This window comes from Neodiprion virginianus, chromosome 2 (genome assembly GCF_021901495.1).
Source record: "Neodiprion virginianus isolate iyNeoVirg1 chromosome 2, iyNeoVirg1.1, whole genome shotgun sequence".
In the NCBI taxonomy this organism is placed as follows: Eukaryota; Metazoa; Arthropoda; class Insecta; order Hymenoptera; family Diprionidae; genus Neodiprion; species Neodiprion virginianus.
In genome coordinates, this window is record NC_060878.1 from 2,913,081 (window position 1) to 2,932,849 (window position 19,769).

The window sequence follows — 19,769 nt, forward strand, 5'->3', positions numbered from 1 at the left end:
TCGATCCCTTGAAATACCCCACGGTTGATTTCCCCCGATTTTTGGCGCGCATTTTTGATCCGCGATTTCTCCGAGCCATGGAATTGTTTCCTCTTTCGTCCCGACGGACTCCTGACGGACGAAGGATGGACAACTTATTGTTAGAACGTAGTTTAGAGGCCGAGGACGGTAAAAAGTTGGGGGAGCTCCCGGCAGACGGCGTTCGCGTGCCGAGCGATCGGCGCCCCGTCCCAGACTAACTTGCGGCGCCTTAAAGCTCTCCGCGTTTCAACCCGCCGTCAGCTTGTCAGTTAGTGCCGCGGCGGCGTCGAGGACGGAGCGTCGATGCGTCGCCTTTTTAATCGAGTCGAGGGTTGCCAAGGATTCGTTTGAAAGTTGTTGTGTTTACGAATGAATTTTCGCGCGTATCGTAATTAATTGTCCGAGTTGCACCGGCGACGATAAATGCGGGGAACAAAAGTGCCCATGGATTTAAACCGGATGAAAAATTGTTTCGAAAATTATTATATCCCATAATCGTGTGATTTAATTATTGTAAATGACGTTGCTGCAAAAGTTATTTCCACACATGTGAAATATATGTGCAACTGAATTAATTCGTTTGGTTTGTTTATTGTTGAATTTTAAATAATTTGCGCTGGTACTTCTTTTTAACGAGTTTTAATTCAATTACGTGTGGGCTCTTTGGATAATTTTTTTATTTTTTTTTTATTTTTACTATTGTGATGAAAACGACGATTATTACCGTGATTTAACAAGTTCGATGTAACGTAGATAACATAATTGTAACAGTGTGTGCGGGATTTGTTATCTTCTTGGCTTTTCGGATACAGTGTCTGCAAAGGTGAGGAATAACATCAATATGGAAAGAAAATTGCTAATCTTATCGATGGCGTTGAAATACAACAATCAAGTTATTTTCAAAGTCACTTTTGAAGCGTCTAAATTTTCTCTTCAAAAAAATTAATTAATACTAACTAAATGAAAATGTCGATTACTCGAACAATGGATCTTCAAAGTCACAAAAATCTAACTGAGAAGAAGAAAAAACAGATTCAAGCGGGTTGATAATCGCCGGCTGATAAAATTCTTCAAATTCTTGCGAAATTGAATTCCGTTCTAAGATCGCGCCGATTTTTAAATCTGGCGATAAATATAAGAATATCAATGTAGCGAAAAAGTTATCTCGTAAATGTTGAGCGTTTCGAAACGACGTGTAGTGCATGCATAAAATCCGGATGCATAATATTACACGTTCCGCCGTTCTCGGTGAAATTGAACATTCTGATATTACGCCAAGTTCCCATCTTTTACATTACTTTTACACCCTTTCGTCAAGTCGAACCCCGCGGTTTGAAGTTGAAATTGCGAAATTTCTTCACCGCGATATGTCGGATCAGTTTTTACATTCGTCAAGCTCGAAAGTAACACCTATCCTACGGTTTGAAAAAAATTCTCCAAGACTCTTCGAGTTCAAGGCGAGGATGGGAAGAAGCATGCTCTCCGATAAAATGCATGTCCTAGCGCATCGCTGCGCCGTCGTTTGCATAAATCAACACCTCGGACTGGTTTACGCAGAGCGCTCGGAATTAATTATATATATATATATATAATACTTATCCATGCAGAGACGCTCCAAGCGAAAACTATCGCTTTAAGGAGGCTCCACACCTTCGCTGACTGAATACGATGCCAAAATCCACAAATTGAAAAAAAAAAAATACATTATTAAAGTTTCGTGAACTTCAAAATGTCAGAATTACAGACAAAATTTAATTCGAATTTCATCGTTTCGCATTCCTAGAAGCTCACGATTTTCTGTAACGATTATAAACACACGGTGTTTCAAAAGTTTCGTTACTTGGACACGAATTCCCTGTAGAAAAAAAAAAAAAAAAAAAAAAAACTTCACATCTTTTCAGCGCTTTTATGACACTCGTTGTACTTGCTACAATTTATCACGGATATACCGTCGTCATTTTTTAGAAGTCGATTTTTTCTCATCAGTATATACATTGCTTGAGTCGTTTTCCTCGACTAAAAAAAAAAAAAAAAAAAAACAAAACGCGACCCCTTCAAGATGCGAGAAATCTTCAGGCGAGCTTTGATCGAATCCATGTATTTTAATGATCTCAATTAAAGCTGAACATTCAAAAAAGGATGCGAATGCCATTGTTTTTCAATTCGATTTATCATTCTTTTTGTTTTCGACTGACTCTTACAGTGAGAAAAAAAATGGCACTTACAAAAAAATGGCACTTACAAAAAAATGGCACTTACAAAAAAAATGGTACTTACAAAAAAAATGGCACAAAAAAAAATGGTACTTGGCCATTTTTAGTTCTCCTCTTCGCTTATATGAGAATAAACGTGATTTACGGCTGCAGACGAACCTTCTTGAATGCACGAAACAAATCGGCGATAATAAGTCGGTATTTGTCATCCATCGTTAATGGAATATCGGCGTGTAGTGTGCAGCAGGTGTGCCGATCTCTAAACACACAGTATAAGGTTACTTGCGTGAAACTGTGCGAAACGTTTATACTCCCTCGTTTGCTAATGCTCGGCCGAACTCGAATCGACTCAATGGTGTATTAAACCGATCGTAAATTTCATTGGCTTACGCCGTTGCAGCTGAGAGTTGTCCGCTGCAATCCGAGGATTTCTTGAGGACCTCTAAGGAGGTCCTTCTTCTTCCCTTCCTTCGGAGCACCTGACGCGAATTCCCCCAAAAAGATGAGACAAACGGTCGTAATTCATCCCGAATATCACCGTCTGTGCTAATTCGCACACTTTTCATAAATTTTATTACGCTGTCTTTTTCGTTTTTTTTTTTTGTTCAAATTTGTCTATGTATTCATAAACTGCGAAGATGTATTCAAAAATGTAGAATTGAAATTATTGAAAGCTTTATGGATGTAAAATATTCGTTTCGAATCGCTTGAAGAATATTTTTAATAATCTGTTGGATGATTGTTTAATTTCATACAGAAAAAACATGTTTTCTACAATTTTATCCAAACGTTGTTTTTCGTCGCTTTGCATCATTTTTTGTCTCGGTATACATAAGCTGCGAAGATATCTTTGAAGATACAGAATTTAAGTTATTGGAAGCTTGTGGATGTTAATTTTTAGTTTTGAATGGCTTTAAAATTTTGGATATCTTTTTCTAGAAAACTATGCTTCCGATCATTTTACCCGAAAGGTTATTTTTCATCACGATCGTATCGTTGAGTAATTGTGATTTTACGTGGTTATGCAACTATTAATGGAAATAAAAAATCAGCTTCAATAACTCTGCGAAATTATAATCTTCCGAATGAAACGAGACACTGTTAAGGTAAAATTGAACGAATTTACCATGTTTTTTAATAATTTTTGTACGATTTGAAACGCAGCAGAACGATATCCAAGCTTTTATTTATAAACACCAATATTTTGTATTCTCATAATTTCAGATAGATCCTCGTAGCTCAGGAATATGATATTTTTACAAACACTCTGCGCAGTATTTGACTGTCTCGCAATAAAGTTTAATAAAAATTCATCGATTCTTGGTTAACCCGTATTTTTAAATCTAAAAAGTGTAAAGCTCCTCGCATGGCGATGTCGCGTCGATTTTCCTGGAACCTACCGTCCATTTGTCAGAATTATAAGCTCGAAACCTGTTGTATGTATATAAGATGAAACGCAGGTGCAACGGATCCGTATTTCAACGTTCAATTAGCTACCGTTCGCGATGCTTTTTACGAAGCCGATATTTTTAATTTTTTATTTATTTATTGACACTTTTTTTCTCCCTCTTTACTTTTTTGCAAACAGCTTTGGTCTCCGGTATAACTGCTACGGTTATTACTCACAATTCGCGAGGATTTATGCGTGCGAAGCGCGTTAGTCCGACTTTATGATCTTACCTGTGCGAATTGATTGGAATTTATGCGTTCGTACCTGCGGTCGGATAAATTTGCAATCAAGAAAGTATCGCATAGACGCAAATCAAGTTTCTCAAGTGGGTGTGCAAAGTGTAATGTGTAAAGTGAGACTTTGTAGCAGGTTGGTTGTAAAGTTATTAATTGTGTACATTGAAACGAGATAAATTTTAATCCCATGGATAACAAAAGCTCCGCCACTTTGCAATGTTTGAACAGATATTCTCGTCATTAAAGTTCCGAAAGTGCCTAATTCCAAATTACTTGATTGCAAAACTTGAGTGAAATTCCGAAAATTAAAATATACTCGCACAGCGTAGTTTACTCAACGAGTGGGTGTAAAAAGATCAGAAAAACCGAAAGTCAGAATGACCAGGATTCCGAACGTAAAAATATCGAAAATAGAAAACAAAGAAAGATCAAAGTGGTGAAATTTCACGGAACTGAAAATCTTCGATCATTCGGAATTCCGATGCTTCGGATTTTTAAATCTTCTCATTTTCGCACTTTTCGAACTTTCACTCATCGGAGTTACGCCCTTCCGAAGTTTTGCCCTTTCGAAACTTTGAGCCTCGGGTTCCGGACCGTTCGAAATTTTGATGTACCGTCAAAGTTTGATTTTTTTACTTCAAGTTTCGTTAGCGAAAAATTCAGAATTTGGCACTTTCGGAACTTTTCAAAATCGGAATTTCAACCCCGTCCCGTCACGTGGTGGAAATTGTTGTATAAAAAATGTTCCGTACGGTAATACCTGCGATGTAAAGTACGACGAGGAGTATAATAAGGAGTGGCACGATATAAATCCAGGCGTGACGGTGAGTGGGAGGCGATTTCAATTTATCTTGAAATTTCAACCTCTCGAATGACCCGGAGTTGATTTTGTAGGCGGAAATTTCTTGCGACCGGGTGACAAAAAATCCTCCGGATTCAGTTTCGCCAGAATTTAAAACTCGACAAGAAGCGAGCTTTTTACCCAGCGTTAGAACACAGAGACCGAAAGGAAACGGAGGGCGAGGAGAGCCTCATTTCGTATTCAATTTCCACACCGTATATTCCCTTTACGAAGGGCTGCATTGCCCCATTGTCTGCTTTTCCCATGTCGAGAAGCGAGACGCAACGGCTTTATAATACGAAGAACGGGCTAATTATCAGTGCGGGGGATTTTTTCATGGCGTTCGTTCATTTCTAAACACACTGGAGGACTAATTGACGGGCCCCGTTCAAACAGGGGGCCCTGTTCAAACACCGTAAACTGACACCCCCAAATGCGATCGTCGCCCTTCTTCGCCTTCGGGTCGATCCGTTTTTCCGGTCATTCGAAAGCACCGCCGGTTAGACCAAAAACTGACACTAATTAACAAAAAAAAAACAGAAGTAATTCACTCTCGTATAGATCTTTGATTATTGCACGATAAGGTTTGTTTTTGTATGAATTTTTCATCGTAAAGTTAAAGTTTGCCGGAGCGAAGAAATTACGTATGTCTTGTGTTACTTTTACACTTGTAAGAATTTACAATTCAATAAAATTGTTTATCTACTACATAAATTCGAATTAATTTCTTGAGTCGTGAATAAAGTTTTGCATCTTTTTCTCGATATCAATTAAATATGCAACATGCATGGTGTAAATTTTACCGAAAATTGTACTTTTTTTTTTTCTTTTTTTTTGGACACTACCCTGGAAAAAACATCAAACTTCGGTTGTTTTTTCGTAAATCCTTGACATAATTCTTTTATCACATAAAGCAGTAGTAAAAAAATTAAAATTTGAGAAGATACGCTGTTTTTTGATTTTTTTATTTTTCCCCACAAAACCCATGTAACTCGTCGAACAAAAAGCATTCTAAGCACGTTTATTTTTTTTTTTTTTTTCCCCGACCGTAATCGAGAGAGACATTTTTCTCGACGGTGAACGATGAATTTTTGAGATGAAAAAATTGGTAGGGAAATATCGCGACAGCATCCGTCTGTGACAAATTTTTTCACGCGTATCACGCGGCCTCTGACTTTCCGGTTCGAATATACGAATCTGTGAGTCGAGTCGAGGCCGTGTAAAAAGCGACCGAAGCGCCGAACGGCATCCTGATCTCATTTATAACCGGGCCAATTACCGACTCCCCCCCGAGTAGGTTGTAGGTTGTACAAGGATGGCGAAGCGGAGCCCGCAGAGAAGTGAAAAAAGCTACCGACCCCCGGGTTACTCCCGTAACTCGATTCCCGGTTTTGCGCAATTACCGCTCCCGGAGCGACGACACCTCCTGACGAGATTACCGCCCCGCTTTCCTTCGTCGATCCGACGACGTGTTTTTAGACGCGCCGTTTAACCTGTTAAACAGATATGCAGGGGGGGGGGGGGGGGGGGGTGATCCACTCGCTGCGAGACGAGTCGCGCCCCGCCACTGGGCCCATATCCCCGCCAACTCTACGACACAATGGGCCCTAAGGCCCCGTCGAGTTGACCCAGCTGCCCGCATGCTCGCATGCTCGTATCAAGGACGGATGAATCGGTACGGATCGAAAGTCAGGAGGAGCTTGAAAACGGTTCTCAAAATCCCCGCACTGAGTGAAATTTTTAGTTCCAGTTACCGCTCGGTCCTTGACTATTTTCATTTTTTACCGCGATCGAATGATATGGTTTTAGGTAGAATAGAAAAGTATCTTTTTGGGTTAGAACTCGTAACACGAATGTTAAAAAAAATAAAATTTCACCAAGTATATACAATCAGGAACCAAACGCATTGTTGAAAAGATTTTTTGTAGGCAAAAATTTCGGTATTGAAATTCAAAAATCTAGCCACGATTTGGAATCATCGGAATTTCAAGAATCGGAGAGTAATTTTTGTAATATATAAGCTGTGCTCACTCTGTATAATATATCGCATTGACTCGGTAATTCTTGAAATTTCCTATTCGTACTGAAAAACGGTTTAGGTCAGTGTTTTTTTTTTTTTTCAAAAGAAAAAATCGATCCTGAAAAAATAAAATGACGAAAAAGTCGTGAAAAGCGAGGGATTAAGAGTGTACGAAACGCGCGGAAACCATAACTTTTTGAGGTAATGATCGGATTCCTTGAGTTTGCAAAAATGTTCAAAAGCCATGCTTTCGAAAGTAAACATACACCTGAGACAGCATAAAAATTGAATCACTTTACGAGGCAATTTCGCAGTCTTCGGCACTTACGGCCCGACGCATCAACGACGCCTTGACACTTGAGAGTGGTTAATTTCCCAAGGAGTCCGTGTTTCACCCTGCACTCGAATGCTAATTCGTTGAAACAGCATGAATTCGCTATCGTAGAAGTTTGAATAACAATTCATCCGTAGTGTTGTTCGGCAACTGCAGTAAGAATAAGAGAATAATCGAGTTATTATTCGACGCCGGGTGGAAGAGAGTCTCTTAAACGGAGTACACGTCGGTTGATGATATTAGGCCAATATGGCGCTCGGTCCCGGGGATATGGATTGATACGTATATAACTTTATAGACCACACCGGCCATATTGCAGCTCCCTTCTGTCGGGGGGATGGAATTGCGCGAGCTGGGGTAGGTACGAGACAAATGTGTTTGTGTGCGAAAGCAGGAGAAGAGAGAGAGAGGGAGAGAGAGAGATTCGCGCCGAGGGTTGCACCGGAGACTCGAGGCACCAGCTGTCCCGTTTAATAGAGCAATAAAGACGAGAATGGCGCTTTGATTTATATCCCACCTATTATTAACAACCGAGAACCAACTGAGCACCGCCGATTTCTATAATACGCTAGCTGCATGCAAACCTCCCCCCTTCTCTTCTCTTCCGAACGCGTACCAGAAATTAACCCTTGCCGTCACCGGTTCCGCGGGTTTTTTCCTTCAACCCCTTTCTTTTCATCCCCCCCTTTAGCTTCTTCTCGGGCAGAGGAAGAGAACGCGCTGGGAAACCGTGGTGGGAATTGTGGAAGATGAAGGTGCGGAGGAAAGGAGAGAGAGAAAAAGCTCGAATTCGGATTCGGAAATCATTTTTGGATTCAGCAGACTCGCAAGTATAATATTTACCAAAAACGTCTCACGCAGCTGAAGAGAAACATTTTTTTATCATTTTCAATATTCAAGTTCGTCAAAATCGAACCCAGCGAGCTTTTTACACGCCTATCTTTTGTTTAAACGGTTCGTACAAACGCCTGTCAGAAATTAACTCTTGCCGTCACCGGTTCCGCGGGTTTTTTCCTTCAACCCCTTTCTTTTCATCCCCCCCTTTAGCTTCTTCTCGGGCAGAGGAAGAGAACGCGCTGGGAAACCGTGGTGGGAATTGTGGAAGATGAAGGTGCGGAGGAAAGGAGAGAGAGAAAAAGCTCGAATTCGGATTCGGAAATCATTTTTGGATTCAGCAGACTCGCAAGTATAATATTTACCAAAAACGTCTCACGCAGCTGAAGAGAAACATTTTTTTATCATTTTCAATATTCAAGTTCGTCAAAATCGAACCCAGCGAGCTTTTTACACGCCTATCTTTTGTTTAAACGGTTCGTACAAACGCCTGTCAGAAATTAACTCTTGCCGTCACCGGTTCCGCGGGTTTTTTCCTTCAACCCCTTTCTTTTCATCCCCCCCTTTAGCTTCTTCTCGGGCAGAGGAAGAGAACGCGCTGGGAAACCGTGGTGGGAATTGTGGAAGATGAAGGTGCGGAGGAAAGGAGAGAGAGAAAAAGCTCGAATTCGGATTCGGAAATCATTTTTGGATTCAGCAGACTCGCAAGTATAATATTTACCAAAAACGTCTCACGCAGCTGAAGAGAAACATTTTTTTATCATTTTCAATATTCAAGTTCGTCAAAATCGAACCCAGCGAGCTTTTTACACGCCTATCTTTTGTTTAAACGGTTCGTACAAACGCCTGTCAGAAATTAACTCTTGCCGTCACCGGTTCCGCGGGTTTTTTCCTTCAACCCCTTTCTTTTCATCCCCCCCTTTAGCTTCTTCTCGGGCAGGGGAAGAGAACGCGCTGGGAAACCGTGGTGGGAATTGTGGAAGATGAAGATGCGGAGGAAAGGAGAGAGAGAAAAAGCTCGAATTCGGATTTGGAAATCATTTTTGGATTCAGCAGACTCGCAAGTATAATATTTACCGAAAACGTCTCGTGCAGCTGAAGAGAAACATTTTTTTATCATTTTCAATATTCAAGTTCGTCAAAATCGAACCCAGCGAGCTTTTTACACGCCTATCTTTTGTTTAAACGGTTCGTACAAACGCCTGTCAGAAATTAACACTTGCCGTCACCGGTTCCGCGGGTTTTTTCCTGCATCCCCTTTCTTTTCATCCCCTCTTTAGCTTCTTCTCGGGCAGAAGAAGAAAACGCGGCCGGGAATACCGTGGTGGGAATTATAGAAGACGGAGGCTTGGAGGGAGGGAGAAAAAGCTCGGGAAACGAGGGACTTTATTAAGTTTCAAGAACTCGGGCGCTCGGCCCGATCTCACTACGTGGATATTATTATTACGCCGCTGCAACTCGCTGCTGCTCCTGCAATGCGTGGGTAAAAGTTATATTAGACGGCTACCAACCCTCGAATATCGTAGCTTGGCTGTTTATTATTGTTGTGATATATACGTAATTGAAAAATCGCGTATACCGAATGCAACGCTGCGGTTTCGCTCCAGCTTATTATTATTCATGAATGCAATGCTTAGGCTGATTATAATATAACGAAGAGAAAAGTAAAAGGAAGAGAACGAATTTCAGATATATTAAGATTTTAATTGAACGAAACTGAAACTTGAAAAGTGATTGGAAATTGAAAAATGCAACTCAGTTTTATCCTTATAATTCTGTAAAAATAATTGGCTGTTCAATGTATTTTAAAAAATATTCATTTTCAGACTTCGATACTTTATTTCAACGAACATTAGAACCTCTGGCTGCTAGTTCTAGCTCTTTTAAATTGATATACTTGGCTCGAATTTTTATTTTTATTTTCTCTTCCACAACTTAACAAAGCTGAATAAAATATTTTATATATACGTATTTAATCTGAGAAGTAAAAAAAAAATATTTACAAATGTCTGGACAGGGTGTAGAAATTTTTTCAAAAATACTATGAAAAAAAAAAAATAAAAATTGTAAAAGTCTGGGTGGCCAGTCGATAATTTGAATTCAGAAGCGTTGATCGGGCGTTTTTTGTATTCCGTAGATAATATCGGCGTAGTATACGTACGCGGTTCGGTTAAACGTTCGTGAATCGAAAAAAACAAGGCCCTGTTCAAGGGAGTGTGAGAAAGTGTAATATAGGTACGTATACGCCAAGGGGCGGATAAAATCGTGGAGCTAAACTTTTTTCAAGTCGCGTCTCCCGTCATCAATCTATGCCCGGGGCATTAAAATGCATTAGGCTTAAAAGTTGAGCGAGAGGACAGAGAGATAGATAGATAGATAGAGAAAGAGAGAGAGAGAGAGAGAGAGAGAAGCTGCGAGTTGAGGAGGGGGGAGGGAGAAAAAAAGGTCTAATATTACGAACTCGAAAACCCATCAGAACCGCCGCGTGGCGAGTGGCTATATATTTATACGAGGGTGAAAACTTCCCTTATTTACTCTTATATTACGAGCTTTGGTGAAAAACAGGAGGAGAAGAAAAAGGGAATAAATAAATAAACGAAGATATAAAGAAAGAAGGAACGAGAGAGAGAGAGAGAGAGAGAGAGAGAGTAAATTTATATAAAACCACGGTGTCGCATAATTTTAACGAGGCACCGAGGCAGTTTTTTTTTTTTTTCTTTCTTTCTTTTTTTTTTATTATCTTCTTCTACCGCAAACCGCAATATATCGCAATTACAGGATGAAGCCGCATCGCGATGACTTGTGGCTGCAGAAATTGGGTGTCAGAACTCGGTTGAGCCGCTCCGAGCTTCCGTAGTGGAAAGGGAAAAGTCAGTTTGCGAGAACTTTGGGTATTCTCATCACGTATATACCAGAAGCCACGCGGCTTCCGCCCGAAGCGATTCGATTCGATGTGAGAAACCCGCGCAAAAGTCGCGTGAAATAAAAGGGGGACACTTTTCTAATCACGTTCGAGAACGTTCTCGTAATTATTTAATTACGTAGTTAATAACACGTGTCCGCGGAATAAAAAATTGCAATTTCTTTTTTTTTTTTTGTTTTGCATACTTCTGCAACGAGACCGTTTCGATTATTCTCATCGAAACAGCGAAGCGCATGATTAAAATCCCGTGTTCTCAGCTTCGCCTCGGTCCGGAATCTCATCGGTGGAGTCTATTTAATTACACTATCTCACCCAACGCTGCTGCGCCTTGCCCTCAGCTAATAAGCTGAGCTATGTATTTTACGGGTCATTTCCGAGCGCTGGAACTGATAGGGCAGAAATCGCTGCGCTCGCTGCTTTTTCAAGTGATTTTTTCAAGTGTTGCATCATCGAAGCTCGATAGCGAGCCGGGAATTTATGTCCATTTAATTGAGTAAGAATCGTGAACGGAAGATTATTTGACATTTTCAATATTCAACTTCGTCAAAGACGGGCGCAACAGCGAGCTTCTAGACGCCTGTCTTTTGTTTAAACTGCTTATTTATTTATTCGAAGTATACACCGACAAATCAAGTGCCCTTTGAAGTTCAAACTCAAAATGTTTTTTTTTTTTCAATGAGAATAGAGTAAAATATTCGAAGAATAGATCCGAAGACTATACCTTCGAACCGTTTTGTGGACACTGGGGATCGTCGAATATCTATTTTAAGATTCCACCCGCTGCATGAGCAGCCTTCAAGATTGTAATATCGGGATCGCATTCGGGGCGCGTCGGGCTGAGTGATATTTAAATGTGAACGACCGAGATAGAGCACAAACACTCGTTGCAAACTGGTCTCTCAGAGCTGCGCCATCGGCGCAAGATCACGACTCGTAGTTACAACAGCTTCCTGGGTTTATACCTGGATCAGGATTTTGCAAGAATCTAATTCTTCTCATTTCATTTTCGTTGTGTACACGTATTCAAGCATATGCACGGAAAATTTCACGTCGATCTGACAAATATTCTCAAAGTTACACGCACATTTGCAAAAACCTCCCGGAGCGTTTGAAAGTGCTGTTGAAACTTTGAACGCGTTTTTCTCAAAACTATGTTCGCACCGCGAGACACCTTTTTTAAGAAATGCTCCCAGAGAACGACTATACCAGCTTTAACAATCATTATTTTTACGAATAAAAAATAACCGAATGAAGTTCAATGTCACCCCAAAATCTACATAAACGTTTGTATTAATAAATCGAAACGTCTCTTTGTAAAAATCCTTGAAAAATCGCATGTTTCCGCCCTTCCGTCCAGGTACAACCCCTTGAAGCTTTTCGCAGCTTTCGCTGTGCTCCAAATACCCGTTGCAGCTCAATTAAAACCGCGACACAATGCCGGTTTAATCCAAAAATTTCCACCACGTTACCAAAAAAATTTACTTTCTTCAAAGCTTCTCACAGGGTGCGAAAAAGCTTCCAAGAAAACTCAGGCCCCGGTTGTTATGAGGATCCTCTCCGGCCGTCAAGGGTGATTAATGCCAGCTCCGGCCCGCGGAAAATTGGCTCGTCGCGTCGGAGTGACAAACGAAAAGGAGAGAATAAAGGCGGCGAGGAGAGGGAAAGGAGCCCGTTTTCCCAGGGATTAATGCGCCTCACGTGCCCCTACAACCGCTCACACTCAGGTATGACTCGCCGGTTCGTCCCTGATGGCCGAGGGGGGAGGGGGGGGGGGGGGGGGGGGGGAAGGGCCAGACGGCGTTACGCGTTGACGCGTTCCCAGGTTGCAATGCGCGTCGTCTCCGGTCATGCGTAAGTGCGACGTGAAGAGTTCGCGCTCTTCGCTCGCTCGCTCGCGTCTGCGCATGCGCAGCTTGAGGGGGACTCACACTGGCGCCAACTTCCGGTCGAACATCCCAGCTCTCAGGCGTAAATGACATAAATATGCAAAACTGATAGAAGACTAGTCATCGTCCTGCTGGTCAACTACAGTTCGTTCCAAGTCTCGCCCTCTCCTTCCCTCTGTCTCTATCTTACTCTTTCGGCTTTCTCACTTTACATTTTTCACGACGCGATCCGTATAATAAGAGCTTTTGTTCGATGATCGTTGAAGGATCGTTTTTCTTTTTTTCTTACGTGGAATCCGAATGCTCAACTGCCGTTCGAATACCTTCCCAGAATGAGGCTGAAGTCAGCAACGTCATTTGCGGCAGTGATATTAATGAGCAGGAATGAAACATTAACATACCCATCAGTATGCATATGGAAAGGAATTTGAATAGGTAAAACAAGCCAAGATGTCAGGATTTTGATAAAAGGTTGTAACCGCGGTTGTAACTCTCGAAACGAATGAACTCCGGTGTCTTTGATCTAATTCATAACGTACACAGGTTACATATAAATCTCCATTATAATTTTTTTTTTTTATTTTTCAAACCGTTTTTTCTCTCTCCTTCTAACTTCTGATTCAGACTGTGGGTCACATACTTCTCATCCTTTAAACGAGTATTGACAAATACATGGTGCGGCCCGGGTTTTGGATACCGGAAGTGCGTGGCGCGTGTCTGTAGCCGAGTAAACAACCGTTCGTAGAACGGAATTGCGATAGCTGCAGCCTGTGGATGAGCCAGATAGCGGAATGGCGATACCAGCGCAGCAGCAGCCTGATGTCACCGTTCACCAGACAAAAGAATCCTATCTGTACGGACGTGGTGGTCGAAAGAACGATTTTTCATTGTTCCAACGGAGGACTGCAGTCATGCAGCCCGTCACGGTGTAACGTTTTTCTCATTCGACGCGTACAATCGCGGCCTGAGTTTGAAACCAGCGGTGGGAAAATCGCTTTTTCAGTCTAGGAACGGGGTCAGAAACCGCCTAGCCAAGAATCTACCCGGCTGTCTTGACGTCAGTGTCGTTAATCAACCGCGAAATGATGCGAAACGGACGCCTCTCCGTCCGATCGGGTCGTTCAACTTCGAATCGTGCGGAAGCGAATTCAGACGGAGTTGTTTGTCTCCCGGTTAGGTAATTAATGTCATTGCTGAATTTTAATCGTGAAAGCAACCGGGACTACAAACCGATAGAAGGAAGATGGCATAAAAAGTTGACGAATCAATGATTCACATTCAATCATAACGCGGTTTCAGTTCCCTTTCAATTTTCAGATCATACGAGGTTCATATGAACTTAGTTTGAAGGAAACAGAACCTAAGAATCCTACATTGATCGTTAAACTGGTAAAATTTTAAGAAGAAACCACACAATGAACTTCCAAATCTTAAAAATTAAAGTACTAAAACCTAATTTGATGATCTCAGTAATCGATTAAACCCATTTTAACGCTATTCAATCTACAGCACCATCATTGGGTCTTTAAGTTTTCCTCTACAAATATATTATTACAGGGATATTCAAGTGTTCACAATGAATAACCCAAGTCCTATTTTGACGTCATTTTGATTCAATAACATTTCAACTGCATTTAATCAACGTTTTTAAGAATAACATTCAAGTTAATATGAGTACAAAATTGAAAAGTTGATTTTTACATTGAACTCTAATACCTCTGGAGGGTTAAAGCAGGTTCTAAACAGACCCTACTTCGATCATGAACTTGGCAAATCTTGGAAGTTTCAGACATTTTTAGCACCAAAGTAGAGTTTAATGTTGCATAGAAGATAAACCTAAATTTCTACTGGTGATGCACATATCATTATGCGACAGGATCGTACTTCACGGGCACCGATCAGGGCGCCGTTGTGTCATCGATATATATTGACCTCCATTGAACCCGCAAACGTTACTGAGAATGGTCGACGCAGCATTACATTGCGAAGATCAAACCGACAATCAGTCCTGCAACGCCGAAGCAACGAGGCAGAATTTTACCGTCCACATTTCTATCTTCATTGTTGCACAGACTCCGTGTGTTTTTCCTCATGCGCGCAAACGGTGCAGGCAATCGAAAAGAGACCCGATATCGAATCGTGGATCCCTGAAGATGATCGATATACTCTGTATACGCCTACCGCACGCAGTGCATCCGTCGAGTGACAAAAAACGCCCAGCGGTCCGACTCGACGCTGCGAGATATCAATCAAGCCCTGGGTCCATAGCAGACTAGTTTTTCTGACCCAGAGTCTCCGACCTGACTCGCATTTCGTTAGCCTTACCACAGCCGAACTTCCGCCCGACTGCGTATAAATCGCTTCTCTTTTCTCCGAGGTATGATTATTCGTCTTGACTTCGATCCTCGTTATCCACCAAGTAATTGATCCGCGAAAAGACAGATGGCGAAAGGATGGACGACGCGGTTGATCTGAAGCCGAGACACGCCGCGGGATCGGAACCCAGCATCGGATTCATCTGCCCTCCTAACAAGTCCTAATTGAAATCTCTCTACTTAGACGCGGCCGAGATATGCCCCCAGTTTCTCACGTCGGGTTACACAATTGGCTCTATTGTCGCCTCGAACCGGCTCTGCATGAACGGAGACTTACTCCAGGCGCCGGGCATCCGCCCAGCTCCGGCTCTCACTGAGCTTTCGTAACCCACCAACGGCAAATAGAAAATTCAAGTACCGTGCCATGCATCCGCTGCATCGAACGTTGTTTCGCTGCTCGAGTCTAGGCCAAATATGTACCCAACGGGACGCGACCTCTGCAACTATACGACCCCGTATCAATATCCTCGGTTAACCGACGCGCCATTCGTGATCCATGGTCCAAAGATACCTACTTGTTCACTGGTCTCCTGTTGATCGATACTCGGAATTACCTTCAAAGACGCGGTCATACTGATCAAAGTAATTGAATTTTTGAGTAGCCTGTCGTCTTTCCAAGCCATGGTAATTAGTAGCTTCTTCAGGTAACTGCGAAAGAACTCCAATTAGTCATTCGGTACGTGAAGTTAGTGGTAAGAAACTGTGTACAGATGTTAATGTTTCAATGGTTCGGTAACAAGTCACACGTCTACGAACCTTGAAGCGTATGCTTGTTCATAATTGAAACTAGTACCATATCCATTGAATCTTGGACATTTTTTTGGTTACTCTGTTAGCGACCCCCCTTGACGGATCCAGGGTCCAGAGATCCATGATCACTCGACTAAGGTTTACAGCTGAATTTTTGAGCAGCGGATCCTCTTTCCAAGCCACTATAGTTAGTATCTGCTCCATGCGACTTAGAAAGAACTACGATAAGTGATTCGACACGTGAAGTTAGTGGCAAGAAACTGTATACAGACGTCAAAGTTGCAAAATGGTTCGGTATCGATTCACACTTCCGCAAACCTTGAAACGTGCTTTTGTTCATAATTGAGACTAGTACCATATCCATTGAACCTTGGACATTTTTTTGGTTATTCTGTTAGCGACTTCCCTTGACGGATCCAGGTTTCAAGAGTCCTTGATCACTCGGCAAGGGCTTATAGCTGAATTTTTGGGTAGCCCATCCACTTTCCAAGCCGCGGTAATTAGTATCTTCTTCATGCAACTTAGAAAGAACTCCAATCAGCGATTCGACACGTCAAGTTAGTGGCAAGAAACTGTATACATACGTCAACGTTGCAACGGTTCTGTAACAAGTCACGTCTACGAACCTTGAAGCGTGCGCTTTGTCATAATTGAGAATAATACCATCTCCATTGAATCTTGGACATTTTCTTGGCATCTCCGATTACATAGATGCGATAAAATATACTGCGGCTTAAACAGCGTCGAGCGCAAAAGGAAGGGAAGTAAAGAGTTCGGAGTACAAAGCGAGCCGTCGTAGAGATAGCGCGTCGGTTGTGCAGGAACGGAGACAGCTAGTCTTAATTCAACTGACGTCATGGCAAGAAGACGACAGCGGCAAGGAATCACGAAGGGTGACTAATAGACTCGGTTTCCGAGCGCGGGTTATGTGTGTATAATTTATATGATCAGCAGTGTTCTCTTGTGTTGTTACACGTAGTGCGACGCATAGTCGACTCTACTTGACTCTAACGACCGACCTTTGAGATTGAGCCCACCGGCAACGGACTTACACATTAGTACAGTATAATATACGTTGCAGCGAATGCATAGAGAGAGAAAGAGAGAGATAGAGAGACTTGGTACTGAATAGTTTTCGACAATAAAACACCGCCGCCGTCTCTTCATCAATAGAAGTGATTCACTGCACCCGGTCTGTTGGAGTATCATCAACAAAGTACTGCGAGCCGCTCACAGTCCTCTACTGATTTATTCCTCGAACAGATATCACGTCCGATATGGTTGGTACTACTTTGAAGCTACGGAAGGCTGCTGTGTAGGTGTACGTTCTCCGTTCGATTCGTGATACTTTGGGTACCAGCTGCACTTTTGGGGTGTAAGAATCTGGAATACGGGACGAAGACTGGAGAACAAATTACGGAGAGATGCTAATAAAGAGGAGCTTGCTGGAAGCGAGGGAGCGGGTTTCATATCCTTCGCTACAAGGGCAGGCACTTCATCGGGGGTTGCGCGCTGATTAGCCAGCAAAGGAAGCAAGAGTAATTTCATGCGGCTGCTCGACTTCAGACCAAGCTGGCTCCTGGATGAGGGCATCCTGGAGCCGAGACTCGCTTCAGGATAGATATGACAAGAGTTAACCCACGCCGTCGAGATGCGTGTAATTACATCCAAGTTTCGGCGAGTTCGCGGGTTCCGCATCCTGTCCAACCCCATCCCATCCTTCCAACTTCGTCCTCGTCTCTCCCTCCGTCGTGACGTCAGAGACCACGTCCCTCCTCCACCCCCGACGTTCTCATGGTTTTCCGGACGTTGTTTTTCATCTTTCTTCCAAGGAGTCTTGCTCGTCGTTTGGTTATCAGTAATTCGTACAGATCTTCGTCGAAATTATGTATGTACCTATCGTCAGGTTGGGTCCTTCGACTATCGTACCTCTCCTTTTAACCTCCTTTTCCACCTCTGACTGCGCATTTTTATGATTGTTTATTCACGAAGCAGCGATAACAGCGGAATACGGGCTGAAACGGAAGTGTTTTAGTACATTCGCGCGATTTCTATTGGAAGGATTATCGCCAGTGAGAAGTGGAACGTTGCATTGTCATGGTGGTGTTATCGGTGTAAGTGTGCGCGTGATTGATAAGCGGTGAAGTAAAAATTGTATAACTTATGTATCGGTGATAAAAGTTCACGCTTTACGAAGCCGCCTTTCCGCGAACGTTCCGCTGCAGGGTTAATCTCTGTGTAAAAACGATGCGAGACTTTTCTGCCGTATGGCCAATCAAGAATTACGTCGAGTTCACGCTCTACTGACGCAATCGGTGATACCGGGGTGAAAGAAGCCTGCACGAAAAGAAAGTGTGAGGAGGACATGACGAGGGATTGAGAGGGAAGGAAAAGGAGGGAAAGGAATTCAACAACGCGAATGTCTGTTCATCGCCGCAAGCTGTGATTCAGCTTCTCGCCCTCCGCATCTAGTCTCTGTGTATGAGACTATTCACAGTCATTCTAATGTCGACTTGTAGACTCGAGTGCTTATCTTTTTCTTTTTTTTCTATCATTCGTAATGACAACCGACGTCGATCAATGTGTCCAATTAGATTATCGCAACTGTCGGGAATGCTCTAATTTTAATAACAACACTTTCCTGCAATGTCTTATCGAACAGAGTTTGCTCTTTGCGTGAATTTCCTGCCGCGGAATTGTAGATCGCAAAGTTCTAGATAAAGATGACTATGTTATGATTCCGTAAACGGGGCCAGCTTCGTTGAATTCTTTTATCTGGTTCGAAAAATGGGAAGGGGAAATAACGAGAGAGAAAGAAAGAAAGAAAGAAATAAAGAACGTGTAAGTCGTCGAGGACATCTGTTGCTGCCGCTTCTCAACAACGGCAGGAATCTTCATCGTTGTTGTTTTCCGCCTTCTTTTTATCGCTCATTGTGCCCTTTTTTTTATGTTTCTCCCTTTTCTCCGCCTGCATACAACGCGGCATTTGCATAATTATAATCTCGCCTTCTTCGTAAAATCTGTTCAAAACCCGCGGACGCGAGACTCGCGGTTAAAGACAGAACTAATTACACTCGCGTGCGTGAATCTCCCTTCGATAAAAAACGAACTGTACCTTAAGGCTCTGAATATAGGTATAAAAGAGTGGGAGGGCGACTTTTTCAGTCTTTTTATATTAACAAGCTGCGCAAATGGCAGAATCTTGTATTCTTTGTTAAAAAATGTTGAAGGGTGAAGTTTTTTACGGTGAAAATTTCCGCAGGGTGATATATCGCGTTTATCGTTGATTTTCGATTATTCACGCGAGCACCGGAAGTACCGAAGTGCTGAAATTGCGCAGCCGAATCGTTATACGCGTGAGAACAAGCAAACTGCAAACGAGAATATCGGACGTAATTTTCGAAGCGGTGATTATTTAGGAGGCTGAAGTTTGTGGCGTTTATGTATCGGAACGTTGATACAAAAATCACCATTTTTCACATTCAGAATACCGAAAGAACTTGAATTTACAAAATCTGAGTTTATCGACTTGCCGTGTTAACAATTTACACCAAATTTCAAGTAATCCTAAAGTTGCAAAATAACGATTTTTTCCAAACACGCGTTAACGTTACAAACTTTTACCCTGATGATTATTATTTATTACATCGGCTCCGCGGATTTCGCGATCTGACGCTGTTGAGACGAAAATCCCCGTGGTGAAGGGGGGGAGGGGGTGGGGGGGGGGGGGGGCGGAAATAAATATACCGGAATGAAATAGAATACAAGAAGGGAAAGCCGGGGTTGATTCGGATTCTCGACGGGTTAAGCCGGCTGTCGGATCGCGTCCGAACCTTCATTATTTCGCAGCCAAAGACCGCAGCAGCCTCGTTTTCGGCCCTCGAAG

At 42.4% G+C, this 19,769-nt stretch overlaps 1 protein-coding gene across 2 annotated transcripts in view; it reads left to right on the forward strand.

Moving 5' to 3' along the window:
- Positions 1–303: 303 nt before the first annotated feature.
- LOC124297414 (discoidin domain-containing receptor 2-like) overlaps positions 304–19,769 on the forward strand; it is a 59,603-nt gene continuing 40,137 nt past the window's right edge. For both annotated transcript variants that reach the window (XM_046748414.1, XM_046748415.1), the window contains exon 1: positions 304–844. The gene's annotated coding sequence lies outside the window, so the exon portion shown is untranslated. The remainder of the gene's footprint in view (positions 845–19,769) is intronic.